Source organism: Morone saxatilis, unplaced genomic scaffold (genome assembly GCF_004916995.1).
Source record: "Morone saxatilis isolate NCDOM2014 unplaced genomic scaffold, NCSU_SB_2.0 Contig11, whole genome shotgun sequence".
Classification (NCBI taxonomy): domain Eukaryota; kingdom Metazoa; phylum Chordata; class Actinopteri; family Moronidae; genus Morone; species Morone saxatilis.
In genome coordinates, this window is record NW_023339663.1 from 19,245,696 (window position 1) to 19,250,286 (window position 4,591).

Below are 4,591 nucleotides of genomic sequence, written 5' to 3' on the forward strand. Positions count from 1 at the left end.
TTTTTTTTATCAAGGTGTATGTGTTCATCTGTTTGTGTGTGTACACAAATGCACGTGTATGTGTGTGTTTTTGTGAGAGAGCTAGAGCTTTTTGTGCATTGCAGCAGAAAAGGAGGTCAGGGTTTGCACGGAGACTCGGGCATTCATCATTAGCCTGCTGCCGCTGCCGGTAATGTTGCCCGTTACAACCGTGATTAAGAGCCCCGCTTAGTTCCAGCAGCCGGTGCAGGCACACAAACACACACAAACACACAAGCACGTGTGGTACCAACTACGTCTCTGGTAGTTTGACAGAAAACTCTTTTACACCATCGCCCAGTTCAGCATGCGTTCATGTGAGAGTGTGTGTTTGTTGTTTGGGGGCTGTGCTGTACATGGTCTCTAACTGCGAGGAGGCTTCAGGGCCTGATGAGAAACCTGTCACAGTCACTCATGAAAAGAGCAATTCACCGCTCCACACACACACTCATACAGACACACACACAGCAGGAAGTTGCACATGGTCTTGGTGAGTATATTTGTGAATCACAATGGATGGATGTACAACTTCATCCCCATCAGGGCATCATGACAGCCTCAGTGTTCTTCAGCCATCTTCATGGGATAATGCTATTTTCGCTCAAAAGTAAGATAAGAAAGTCATTCAGTGCCATCTTATCACAAACACACCACATCCTGACAACTCTTATCCAAATTGACCTGTTAGGTGTCTCAAATGATTCAGTGAATCCAGATGCAAATCCAGCAGGCGAGATGCACAGCCACAGAAAAAAATAAAAGTAAATAACTGTAAATAAAAGACCTTATTGCACATCATCCCCTTATTATATTGGGCCTGTGATTGGTTTGCACAAGAGGATCCATCTCAAAAAGGACTTATTTTAAGTGTGTGACCACTGGTCTTTTTTCCTGGTGTTTGAACTCTGATATTTTATCATAATCAAGACAATTTTTTTTTAAAATGTCCTTCTTTTTTTGTCCCTCCTTTTTTTCTCTCATTTTTAAAAAATGACCTCCATACCTCCTCTTTGTGTCCTCTTTGCCTCGCCTCTCCTCCCCTCCAGTCATTCAAGCCAGTGTTCGCCACCTACAACGTCTGTGATAAGTTTCCTCATCTGTACTCCAAGGCAGGCACCATTGTGTGTTCTCCTCCGGTTCTGAGAACACGAAGAGAACGTACGAATAAAGAAAGATTGCTTACTATATTTTTGTTATGTTGTTTTTACTTGCCTGATGTGTCATTTATTTCTTTAAGTTCAGTTCTGTCAGCCAAGTAGGGTTTACCTCATCTTTTTCCTCAAAGACTTTTTCCGTCCTAATATGTTGATTGTGTTGTCCTTAATTCGTGTGAATCAGAGTCAGTAAGTGGGAATGTGCAACTCAAGCAGGTCTAATTTGGTGACCCATTCCAAGAGACAGCGTGTGTGCCTGTAGGCACTAATAGTCCCAGCAATGGAAATGAAAATTGTTCTCCCATGCATTCACCAACAACTCTGCATAGTTAAAAAATTATTATTGGGGCTACTTCATACTGTATTTTAACATATGCGTATCCCACCACATTACATTGTTTGGAATAGAGTTTGTTGTTGGCTTTTTGTCTATTCTAAATATGTGTTGGTTATGTACCAGAAACCAAAGTTGTGTCAGGAGAAGAACACCAATATCACATGTATAATTTTTAATAGAGGAAGTCCAATGTCCTTTCCAGCAATAAAACAACCAGAACCAAATAGATTTGATGATTTCACAACCATTAATTGATTATCAGCACAGTAAACAAAATAATTTATAAACATATTTAAATTCAATGATTAGTTCCCCTCTGATCTGGAGTCTAGTATTTTAATGATGATACATGATGCCAGGTTTTGTGTCATTATAGAGGTCACATGGATTTGAGATCATACCATGGCTAAAAATTATGATGTCCTGTAGGATTGGTGCAACATGCTAGATTATGCTGTTGCTGGTAATGGTAATTCAGTCACTGTTTATTTTATCATACTACTACTATAGTAGCAGCACTGTGAATGGTGAACTGAATTACAAAATTTTTGACTTTGACTTGAATACAAAACTTCAGAAACTTTTTATGTAGAGCAGGTCTAGACTGTAGTCCTTATAAATGTTTTTACACAGACTCAATAATTCTCCCCATGACCAAGCACTTGGCGAAAGGAGCAAGGTATAACTTCCTTTTAAGAAGCAGAAACCTTGGACAGACCCCGGCTCTAGGAGGGAGGGTGCTTGATGGGAACTTACAAGACTAAAAAAGCACAAAACCTCTGGAGAAGAAGTGAAGTTAGTAACATCCATTAATGGAACATGAATGTGTACAGATAGAAAAAGGGAGGTAGAGAGGAGCTCAGTGCATCATGGGAAGTCCCTTGGCAGTCTAGGCCAATAGCAGCATAACTAAGGGATGGTTCAGGACTCCCCTGAGCCAGCCCTAACTAAATTTATAAGCTTTATGAAAGAGGAACGTCTTAAGCCTACTCGAGGGTGTCTGCCTCCCGAACCAAAACTAGAAGCTGGTTCCACAGGAGAGGAGCTTGGTAGCTGAAGGCTCTGGCTCTCATTCTACTTAATGTTTTTCATGTTCTTGTATTTGGAGCCTTGACATATAGCAAACAGATAAATAATATGGGGTGAAACATCATCATTTTCATTACTGATTAATCTACCTTCATGGTGGTTTAGTTCCCAGAGCCTATTGTGACATTTCCAAATGTCATTTGTCTGATTAACTGTTCAAAAACTAAATCAAAGAATACTAAGAAAACTGTAAAATATTCTTATAATATTTGCTCAGCTGAAATCAGGGAATTTTGTTATGTTTGGTAAAGACATGTTTGGTTGATTGTCAAAATTGTTGCTAATTAACCAACCAATTGTTTCAGCTGAACAAAAAACATACTTTATGAATATCTTCCACAAATGTATCATCTTTCTTTATTCAGACACCTTGTAGCTCATTGAAAATGAAGTCTAAATTATTTAGACCAGCACTGAACTTTGTCTGTAAGTGAAGACTTCAACTGACACCTCCTCCTATGAGGCCCTGAGGCAGAACTTCCTCATGTAGTTGTCTGTTTTGATGGTGAAGTATAAAGTGAGTTCAGAGTCTCTCCTCTCCATCACTTCCTGTCTCTGGCACAGTCACAGAACACGAAAGTTATATCACTAAATCCACTTGTTAAATCTCTTAGATGAACTTCCCTCTGTCTTCATTCTTTCCTCCACCTTTTTTTCCTTTCTTTCCTTTCTGTCTGTCTCTTCACTCTTCTCCTCTCCCTCTCCTCCATGTTGCTGGCATTCCCCCGGGCCTGTGTTATAAGGCGTGGAAAAGAAGCAGAGACAGAGCATTTAGTAATGGCTTCTTAATGGGCTTGTCGACAGCCACATTAGAGCGCACAGGCAGCGGGCGAGGCCGGGCAACGATATGCCAAGCCAGATGCCATGCCAGCTGTGGCACTCCGCTCTCTCACTCACACTCTCATTTGTAATCACATTTCTCATACGGATGGACGCCATGTGTGTAATAGAGAGAAAGCAGACAGAAAGGCATGTCCCACCCAATTCCTGTCAATGTGTTCTTTTCGTTTGCTCTGTTCAGTTTTTCTATCTGGTTCTGCTGCGCTCGGTTCTATAAATTCATGGTCGTATATAACCTGGCTGCATCCGATGGTTTGTTACACAGAACCATCTGGAAAATCGCCGTTGGAAACTGTTTAGAAAAGGATACTTTCAAAATATACTCGGCAGGTGGTCTTTCACCATATCATGGGCAAACTTCAACCAATCAGATCAATGAACCATGTAGTTAAACTCCCACTGACGTTAGTCGGGAGAAGAGCGAAATAAATTTTTTCAGGAAATACTCTCCAGTTCTGATATAAATTATGCTAGCAGCATCTACGCTAACCTTTATGTGCCAATCCCTGTCTGCAAACAGTTTTTTCCCAGGTTGGCGAAGTCATGACCCTTCCTACTCTGGCTCTGATTGGCTAATACTCAGTGCCTTCACTGGTTTGGTTGGTTAGGTTTAGGTAAGAGATTGTTTAGGGTTAGGGTAAGAATGTCAGGCTAAGCCAATTAGGCAGAGTATAGTGCGTCATGGCTTCGCCATCCTGGGAAGGAAAGTAGCATCCCCCCGAAGTTGCCAGTGCTTCCTCAAAGGACACTGATTGGTCTAAACATTGTGCCATCAGACACAAGCACATGAATTGAAGCCTGACCAAATTGATTTTTACATGATTTTGTGACGATGATTTGTAATTTTTTAGGTATTGGTGTGGAAAGGCATAAATAAACCGGCATCAGTAGTCTGTGAATGCAACTTAAAGGAAAACTAGGGTTTATCACAACTATAAAAAATAAAATTAAAAAATAAGACTTTTTCTTTTTTTTTTAAACAAACCCCCAGAAATGGAGCTTTGTTGCACTTCAGGCAGACACTGAAGTTTACAGTCACATGTTCCATACACCATCTCGTCATGTATGTCCATGTCCTCCCTCTCACAGTTAATAAATATTTGGCACTCATTCAGTCTTCATACAACAGTGCTGAGCTCTGCATCCCTAAAGC

General features: G+C 40.6%; 1 protein-coding gene across 1 annotated transcript in view; it reads left to right on the forward strand.

Moving 5' to 3' along the window:
* spata17 (spermatogenesis associated 17) overlaps window positions 1–1,197 on the forward strand; it is a gene marked incomplete at its 5' end in the record, with an annotated part of 34,119 nt that extends 32,922 nt beyond the window's left edge. The window contains 1 exon segment of the mRNA XM_035652215.1: window positions 1,065–1,197.
* Between the last annotated feature and the right edge of the window lie 3,394 nt (window positions 1,198–4,591).